Source organism: Apium graveolens, chromosome 1 (genome assembly GCF_009905375.1).
Source record: "Apium graveolens cultivar Ventura chromosome 1, ASM990537v1, whole genome shotgun sequence".
Classification (NCBI taxonomy): domain Eukaryota; kingdom Viridiplantae; phylum Streptophyta; class Magnoliopsida; order Apiales; family Apiaceae; genus Apium; species Apium graveolens.
In genome coordinates, this window is record NC_133647.1 from 150,999,128 (window position 1) to 151,009,586 (window position 10,459).

Below are 10,459 nucleotides of genomic sequence, written 5' to 3' on the forward strand. Positions count from 1 at the left end.
AGACGGATGCTGATGAAGAGATGATGAAGCTGTGTGCTCTTATGGTGAAAGGAATCACGAAGATTGCATACAGAAAGTTCAGGAAGGGAAAGAAGTTTTCCAGGAAAGGTGCAAGTTCTGATAAGAAGAATTTCAGAAAATCTGAGGGCAAAGGAGGAAAGTCTGACAGAGGAGATGATACAAATGTCAAATGCTACAACTGTGGTGAGAAAGGCCACATATCTCCTGATTGCAAGAAAGTAAAGAGTGACAAAGGCAAGGCTCTTGTTACAAAGAACAAAAGCTGGACAGGCACCTCAGATTCTGAAAGTGAGGAAAATTATGCCTTAATGGCAAATGCTGATATGACAAGTGCTGAAAGCAGTTCTGAAGCTGCTGAGTTAAAGGTACCTCAAACTACTTATGCCTTTCATACCAATGATATTAATGAGTTGAGAAGATATCTTAAAACCATGTTCATTAGCTATAGAGATCAAACTTTAACATGTGAAAGATTAAGTTCTGAAAATCTTGTTTGCAAAAAGAGGAATGATTATTTAGAAAAAGAGTTAGTCATGTTCCATCAAACTCAGAAAGATAGAGATGATGCTTTCTATGTTAGAGATGAAGTGCTTAAAATGAATGAATCTCTAAAAGCTGAGTTAGAAAAGGAAAGAGAGATTATCAGGACTTGGACTAACTCTGGCAGAACAACTCAGAATTTGTTAAGTAGTGAAAACTGGAAAGAGGGCTTAAGTTATGGAGATAATAAGGATGATAAGGGAACTGTAGATATTAAGCCTATAGTTGTTAAACAAAAGCCAAAGTTAAAACCTGTTAAGTTTGTAGCTGTAAAGTCTGATACTGAGAAATCAGAAGTTAAAAAGGAATTAACTTCTGACAAACTAAAACAGGAAAAGACAATTGAAGTAAACGTAGGCTTAATGACAAAGAAGCAGCTTAAGCATAAGCTGAAAGATGTTAAGAATACAAACAAGGTAAAATCACCTAGGAAAAATAGGAATGGAAAGGAAGGTGTGAATAAAAGCAATGATTATAAGCCGTTTCCTGATGCTCCTAGAAAAACATGTCATAACTGTGGAAGTTCTAACCATCTGGCTTCTTTTTGCAGGAAGAATAAGAACATAAACTCCTTACCTTCAAAGTCAGGAGTTAAGAGTCAGTCTGTTAGATATAAGCCACAAAATCCTTGTTTTCATTGTGGTAGTTTATGGCATTCCATTTATACTTGTAAGGAATATCATAGTCTGTACTATGATTATTATCAAATAAAACCTTCTTTAAAGAAAGTTAGCAATGTTCCTTCTAGTGTAAGTTCTGATTCAAAGTCTGATAGTGTAAATTCTGATAAGAATAATGTTATCATAAACTCTGATGCTAAATCCGCTGCAAATGTTAACAAACTTAATAAGGCCAAAGGATCCAAGCAAATCTGGGTCCTTAAAACTAATCATTAGTGGTCTTTGTGATTGCAGGGCAACAGGAAAAACATCCTAGTTTTGGACAGTGGATGTTCAGGACATATGACTGGAAATAAAGCCCTGTTATCAGACTTTGTGGAGAAGGCTGGCCCAAGTGTTTCTTATGGAGATGGCAACATTGGAAAAACATTGGGATAACATTGGGATATGGAAATATCAATCTTGGGAATGTCATCATAAAAGAAGTAGCTCTGGTCTCAGGACTTAAACACAATCTGCTGAGTGTCAGTCAAATCTGTGACAGAGATTATCATGTGGATTTCTTTGAAGAACACTGTGAAGTTGTAAGCAAATCTAGAGGCAACGTTGTTCTGCAAGGATACAGGCATGGTAACATTTATGAAGCCAAGCTTTCAACAAGTACTGATGGTTCTGCAATCTGTCTGATGAGTAGAGCATCAATTGAAGAAAGCTGGAATTGGCACAAGAAACTCTCTCATTTAAATTTCAACAATATAAATGAATTAGTCAAGAAAGATCTTGTGAGAGGACTGGCAAAGTCAGTATTTGCTCCTGATGGCCTTTGTGATTCTTGTCAGAATGCTAAACAAAGGAAATCCTCATTCAAGAGCAAGACTGAATCATCAATTCTTGAGCCTTATCACCTATTACATGTTGATCTATTTGGTCCAGTAAATGTCATATCTATTGCAAAGAAGAAATATGCTATGGTCATAGTGGATGAGTTCACCAGATACACATGGGTGTATTTCTTGCACACAAAAAGTGAAACTGCATCTATCTTGATTGATCATGTCAGGCAACTGGATAAATTGGTCAAAGATTCTGTGAAAATAATAAGAAGTGATAATGGCACTGAGTTCAAGAATTAGATCATGGAAGAGTTCTGCAAAAACCATGGAATCAAGCAGGAATTTTCTACTCCTGGAACTCCACAACAAAATAGAGTTGTTGAAAGAAAGAATAGAACTCTTATTGAAGCTGCATGAACTATGCTTGATGAAGCAAAGCTTCCAACCTATTTCTGGGCTGAAGCTGTGCAGATTGCTTATTTTACTCAGAATGCAACACTCATTAACAAGCAAGGAAATACACCATATGAGATGGTGAAGAAAAAGAAGCCAAATCTGAAGTATTTTCATGTATTTGGATGCAAGTGTTTTGTTCTTAAGACTCATCGTGAACAACTATCCAAATTTAATCTAAAAGCTGATGAAGGAATCTTTGTTGGATATCCACTTTCCACAAAAGCCTTCAGAGTCTATAACTTGAGAACAAGAGTGGTCATGGAATCTATCAATGTCTCTTTTGATGATAAGAAGATTACTGGACTTGAAGATTTCAATGATCATGATCAGCTAAGATTTGAAATGAAGACTTAAATTCTGATACTGAAAATCATGATAGTCTAAATCCTGATACTGCAAACTCTGATGGATTAAACTCTGATGTTATTGAAACTGTGGTGACTGCGCCAAAAGAAGATGCACCTATGCAGGGGGAGCATACTCGAGATACAACCACATCTCAAGAAGCATCAGAACATATATCTGGATCTTCATGTTCTGATTCGTCAAGTTCTGATAAGCCAAGTTCTGATAATTCTGAAAACTTAAATTCTGAAGAATCCAACTCAGAGAGCATAGTTTCAGGGGGAGCATCAGAAAATGTTGATAAAGATAGCATGGATCATGGGGGAGCATCCAGTTCTAGAGAAAACCTTCCATCTGCAAGGAAGTGGACTAAGTCACATACACCTGACTTAATAATTGGAAATCCTGATGCAGGTGTCAGAACTAGAACAGCTACTTCAAGTGAATGTCTTTACAATTCTTTTCTTTCTCAGACTGAACCAAAGAAAGTGGAAGAAGCTCTTCAAGATGCTGATTGGGTGCAAGCAATGCAAGAAGAGTTAAATGAATTTGAAAGAAACAAAGTCTGGACCCTAGTGCCAAGACCAAAGAACAGATCTGTTGTTGGTACACAGTGGGTATTCAGAAACAAAACTGATAGTGATGGCATAATTACAAGGAATAAGGCAAGGTTGGTTGCAAAAGGATATTCTCAACAGGAGGGAATTGATTATGATGAAACATTTACACCAGTTGCTAGATTGGAAGCCATAAGGATATTTTTGGCTTATGCTGCTCATAAAAAGTATACTGTCTTTCAAATGGATGTGAAAAGTGTTTTTCTCAATGGAGAATTGGAGGAGGAAGTATATGTTGAACAACCTTCAAGGTTTGTAGATCCCAAATATCCTAATCATGTCTACAGGCTTGATAAAGCACTTTATGGACTTAAGCAAGCTCCAAGAGCATGGTATGAGACTTTAGCTCAGTTTCTTCTGGAAAGTGGATTTAACAGAGGAACAATAGATAAAACACTGTTCTATCTCAATCATGGAAAGGACTTGCTTCTGGTTCAGATATATGTTGATGATATTATCTTTGGTTCTATAAATGACAGACTTTGTAAGAAGTTTGCCAAACTGATGCAGTCAAATATCAAATGATATGATGGGGGAACTTAGCTATTTTCTGGGCCTTCAAGTCAAGCAGAATGAAGAAGGAACTTTTATTTGTCAAACCAAGTACACCAGAAATTTGCTGAAGAAATTTGGAATGCAAGATTGTTCAAGTGCATCCACTCCCATGGCCACTGCAACAAAACTGGACAAGAATACTGGTAAATCAGTAGATATTATTGATTACAGAGGTATGATTGGCTCTCTACTCTATCTAACTTCTAGTAGACCTGATATCATGTATGCTACCTGTCTTTGTGCAAGATTTCAAGCAGATCCAAGAGAACCTCACTTAACAGCTGTGAAAAGAATTTTCAAGTATCTTAAGGGAACAGCTGATCTGGGATTGTGGTATCCCAGAGAATCAGATTTTAAACTAATAGGTTACTCAGATGCAGATTTTGCAGGTTGCAAAATTGACAGGAAAAGCACAAGTGGAAGCTGCCAATTTCTTGGAGGCAGATTGGTTTCTTGGTTTAGCAAGAAACAAAAGTCAATTTCCACATCAACTGCAGAAGCATAGTACATTGCAGCAGGAAGCTGTTGTGCACAGATTCTTTGGATGAAGAATCAGTTACTGGATTATGGGTTTATATATTTTAAAATCCCTATTTACTGTGATAATCAAAGTGCTATTGCTATGACAGGTAATCCAGTTCAACACTCAATGACAAAGCACATCAACATTAGGTACCACTTCATAAGGGAACATGTGGATGAAGGAACAGTGGAATTGCATTTTGTTCCAACAGATCAACAACTAGCAGATATCTTCACAAAACCACTGTGTGAAGCTATATTTACAAGATTGGTAAATGAAGTTGGAATGATTTCAGGTTCTTTCTCTAAATCTGCTTAGTTTTTGTTCTGATACATCAGACTTTATGATCAGTATGTACATAAATTACTCTCTTTGTGTATTCTGTGCTTAATTGAAAATTGCTTAAGTACTGATTGTTGTCTGATGTGAATTTCTAAACTCTAATAGTGATATGACTGTTTATGTGATTATTCAATCCTATGAGGATAACTGTGCTAGATGCTGACCTAGTAGTCTTCAACATACTAGAGATCCCATATTAGCAGTAATTATTTATGTAGAACTCTATTGACATAAACATATTCTGATATTGAGCTTAGTTAAGTTCACTTTGTCTATCTTATTACTAAGTCAAAAAAACTAGAATAATGCTTCTCATCTTTTAAGTTCTGGTGTTAGTAAATCTGCTGAATGTACTAAGTGCTGATAAACCTCACTTATCAAAAGAAAAAGAAAAGAAAAAGAAATAAAAATCAGGTACTCCTTTGAGGTCTAGAGTAAAAATGTGGAAGGGACGACCCAAGTGCATTGCTGGTATTAAGTAATATGCATCAGAAAAGCAAATAATTATTTTTCTTGGTGACTTTTCACACTCTATGATTACTGGAGAAATACTCTGTTAATAGCATAAATTCTGGTAAGCAGTCGTGACTCACTTACACTGAGAAGCCACTGTAAAATGGAATTTCCAAAGATGCATAAAATAAGCACAAAACAGTTGAGGTGGACTCATGCATGAACTCATTCAAAAGTAAACTTCAGAATAGTGAAAGATTTTTAGTAAAGTTCTTAGTTATGCCTTATTTCTAAGATGTACTGAAGTGAATCAGACTTTACTCTTTGTCTGATATTTTGCTTAATGCACACACTTACACTCCATATGAATGATGAAAATTACTGTGGCGTTCAATGTTGTTTTAGATGAATAGTTTATGTGTCAGATTGCATAAATTCTGAGGATGGGTTCTGATGAAAGTTCTGATAATTAAGTTCTGAAGAACCAAAATCAGAATTTGTATAAAGAATCACAGAGATAGGCATTCATTTTTTGAGTTAAGAAATCATGTTCTGATGACTGTTAAGTTCTGATATAAGTCTAAGTGCTGATATTAAATTCTGACCCTCTATTTGACTTATTTGTGGTTAAAAATCTGAAACAGTCTTCGTTTAAATTAGAATATGAACGGGTGAGATATTAACAGTCAATTCAATTAGGGTTAGTAGGACACGTACATGCACAGTAATTTTTACTTGTTTCTTGTGCGCATTAAACCCTGTTTTACATTTCCAATGACTGTTTTTCTTCTTCCAAGTCTAGGGAGATGAGGTAGAATTATTTCTACCTGTCAGCATTAAATTTCCTTGTTTCCTGACATTCTCTTGCCTATATAAACCAACACCTCAAATCATCCTACACATCATTTCTTTTCTCACAAACTCACTCTCCTTTCCTTCATACCAACACAATCATGGTTAACTACAATATGTTTTTGAACTATGAAACCTTCAACATGGAGTTGAGCTGTGACATCTGGTAGCAAGAATGGCACGTAACTGTCATTCCTGATGAGATTTGGGACTCGGTTCCCCAGGAGGTTCTCACACACCTCCTGTTCTTTTACATGGACTACCATCGCCATCTGGAGCGATTGGAAGTAGAAAGGCTGGAAGCTCTCCGCCAACAAGAGGGAATCATTCGACTCGCTATTCTTTTTGTAGAGAGTCGGAAGAAGAAATAATTTGTTTTCTTCTTCCTGTTTTTCTTCATCGTCAGCTTTGTCCGGCTTTTTAGCCAAGGACAAAAGTTGTTGATGTTAGGTTTAGAAGCTTAGGACAATCTTGTAATGCTCTGATGTAATTTCAATTTCATGGATGTATTCTCTTAATATATTAATGGAATTTCTTATTTTTGCAAGATTCTGTTTCTGAGATGTTTGCAATTTTACTGCACTGTTAAATCCTGATATATCAATATTCTGATGACCATTTTAATTATTGATTTAAATTAAGTTCTGATTTTAAAATATCAGTACTTGTTTACTTGATTTTTTTTGGTCATTCTCACACTTGAATTTTTTAACAGAATATTCGTTTTGCAGTGAAAATGATTAATTAAGTGGGAACAGTTTAAATTTTGAATTAAAACTGACTTACCTTAATTAATGGGATTACTGGATAAGTGGAACGGTTTTTCCTTGAAAAATTGAATATGATAAGTAATGATTACTGTTTTCCCGTGCCCATTAACTATTCATTATTGCTGCATGTCTGACAGGTGTCCAACAGTTATTTTTTTTAACCAAGTATAAGTAAGAGAGAGAGAGAAGATTATACAATCTTTTATTTACTTTTACACTTTATCTCTCTTTCTTTGCTTTTACTCTCTCTCATCTCCTGACGTTAGTTTTTCATACAGACATTTTATCAAACACCTTAGAGGCAATCTTAATTTTCAATTTTTCTCATGGCACCTAAGGATTTGATCATCGATGGAGCTAAGTTCGTTCCCAACAACTATACTGCAATACTAAACCATGATGAAGCTCCGTCTGAGTTGCATTTTGTGCAAGATCTTCTTGCATACAGTGAAATTGGGTATGCATTGACCCAGCCTTCAGTCTTTTCAAGCCAACAAGTTCTGAAATTTTGGCGGACTGGGCATTTTGATAATGGTGGTGCTAATGGTACTCCCAGCATTGTTTTTGAAGTGGATGATTCTGGACATGTGGTAACTCCTGGAACAGTTCGCAAGGCTTTACATTTACCAGAAGGATGCATTTTCTCAACACCGGAGGAACCATCTCTACATCAGCTTATGGCCAATTTGGGGTATGAGAAGAGTTTGGCCAAGCTTGGACAGTTGAAACGAGCACATATCAGAAAGGAATGAAGCTTTTTCTTTGACTGCATCACTAAAGCATACGACAATAAGTGTTCCAACTTTGATGCCATTCCAATAATGAGTCAGCACATCGGGTATGCTATTATTAACCAAACTCATTTTGATTTTGCAAGTGCTGTGCTAGGTTTTATAGGGGATAGGATGACAGAGGATAGAAATATAGTTTACTTTGCTAGATTCTGTCAGCCTATATATACCTTTTGCTGTGCTGATGACCCTCAACTAGCCAGTTCTTTAGTTCCACCTTTTAAACTTGCAAAACGGGCTTTTAATGACTTGGTAAATGCTGACCTTAAGAAAATGGTGGTTAGACCTTTACAGATACCTCATTCTGTAAAACAGATCCTGGTAAATGCTGATCCTCAAACCTATAGATCTGTTTTTCCTGATGTTCCATCTACCACCACATCTCAAACATCACACCAACCATCAGAACAAACCATAGATACATTTATGCCTCAACCCTCCCTCAGAACATATCTTAAAATATATCTCACACCTTCACAGACAGCTCAACCTTTATCCTCAGCACCTACTGTGAAGCCTTCATCTTCCAAGCCCAAGAGGACAAAGACTATTCCTCAGACACCACAGAAGAGAAGGAGGATTGTTCTGAGAGATGAGTCTGATAGTGAGGAACAGGTTTCTGCATCAGAACCCATTGTTACAGAAGCTGAGAAGGTTCCTTCTCAGAAGGATTCTGGAATTGGGGGATCTAAGCTTCTCAAAAGGCTTAGAAGAATGACTTCTGCTGAACCTCCCAAGGAATCCCCACCTTCAAAGAGATACAAGAAACAGAGAGCTAAAAGGCCAACTTAAGATGACGAGGAAGCAGCGGCTAAGGAAGGAGATCAGGAATCTCTGATCTCAAAAGAAGCAGAATTTGCTGAAGCTACTGCATCTCCTTCTTCATTGTCCCCACCTCAAGAAGCTGCTACAGACAAGGAAAACACACCATCTGTGTCTCCTGTACATGAAACTGTATCTCCTGTAGACCCAGGCACAAGTGTTGAAATTGATATTCAAAACCTGGTTGTGCCTGCGGTTCTCTACTTAGAAGCTCCAACAACAATTAATTCATCAACAACACCTGTTACTGATGCTACTCAAACTCCAGAATTGTCTACCACACCTTCTCTGCATCTAGATGTTGATGATCAGAATATAGGTGAGCATCATGATATGGCTGTTGATCAGAACTTGGAAATAGATCAGCACTTAGAGGATGATGCCGAAGCCTCGATTGCTTCTCATACTGTTGTTTTATCAGAAGATGTTGATTCTGTAAGTTCTGATGCTGCAAATGCTGATGATACTGGTAATGCTGCTCCAAATGCAGATGCTGATGAAGCTGGTCCTTCAGGACATGCACCTCCACAAACTGTTTCTAAATCTGAACTAGTCAAGAAGTTTGTACGAGGAGAAGCACCAGTACCATGGAGTGAAACTCCTAGAGGACAGGAGTGGATTAAGGAATGGAACTCAGTTACCTTCGTTCCATCTGAAAAGATTCTTGCTGAGCACTTGGCTAAAGCTGATGAAATGTTAATTAATGATGATTTCAAGACACAGCTTCGAGTCACTGCATTGAGTACTAGACATCTTCAAGGTCTCCATTCAAAAACTCATGCAGAGTTACATAAAATTCAGGAAGAATTGCTTAAGCAAGAAACAGTTAAGAAACTTGAAAAGAAAAGTTTCTTTAAACCTACCTTTGACAGAGTTGCTTACATTGAGAAGACCCAAGAGAAGCAACAGTCTCAGATTGATGATATTTTGAAAAATCAAGCATCTCAGCAGTCTCAACTCGATGAAATCCAAGCCTCAGTGGAATTGCTTGTCTCTCTTCTTTTACCTGCTGATGCCAAAAAGGGGGAGAAAGTAATTAAGTCCAAATGCAAAACTGATCAGACACTGAAAGGGAAGGATGATGAAAAAGATGACCAGGGAAACTCTGGAATAGGTGGAGGTCATGGTCAAGGTAGAAGTTTTTCATCAAGAAGAGCTGAAATTACAAGTCACAGGACAAGTTCTGATGTTGGAAAAAGAATTACTTCTGCTACTGGTAAAAAGATAAGTTCTGATGAACTTTTGGATCTTGATGAAGAATTATCAAGACAGTTATTTCTAAAGGAAAATCCAGGAATGGACTTTGAGAGTCTGATGGAAGAAGAAGCTAGACTGAAGTCAGAAAAAGTCAAATCTAAATATGAAGCTTCTGTTGGTAAAAAGAAACTTCCAAAGACCAAAGGCATTGTGATAAAGGAAAGAACAAATCCTGAAGCAACCAAGACTAAATCACAATTGCAGATAGATCCAAGGTCCAAGGGGAAAGAGAAAGTTGGTGAACCTATCAAGGTTTATGTGCCTCCTGTGGATGAAGAAATTACTGTTGAAGATGTTGATCTTGCTCTGACTTCAAGAAAAATTTCTAAGACAACCTCTGACATGGCTCAAGTTGTTCAGAGTAAAGATAGAGTTAGTTCTGATATCTCAAAGAAGCAAGTAACCTCTGACATAGCTCAAGTTAACTGGATATCAGAAGTTAAATCAAAGGAAACCTCTGACATTGCTCATGTTAAACCTTCAAAGATACTTCTACCAGGATTCACCAAAGCCAAACAGACTCAACCTTTAAAGACTGCTGCAAGTGGTTTTGAAGCAAGAGTGGTTACTGGAAAGGAAGCAAGAGATAAAACTGGATTGGGAAGTGCTGATGAAAGAAGAATACAGAACACAACCAATGATCCAACTTCCTTAAGTGAACC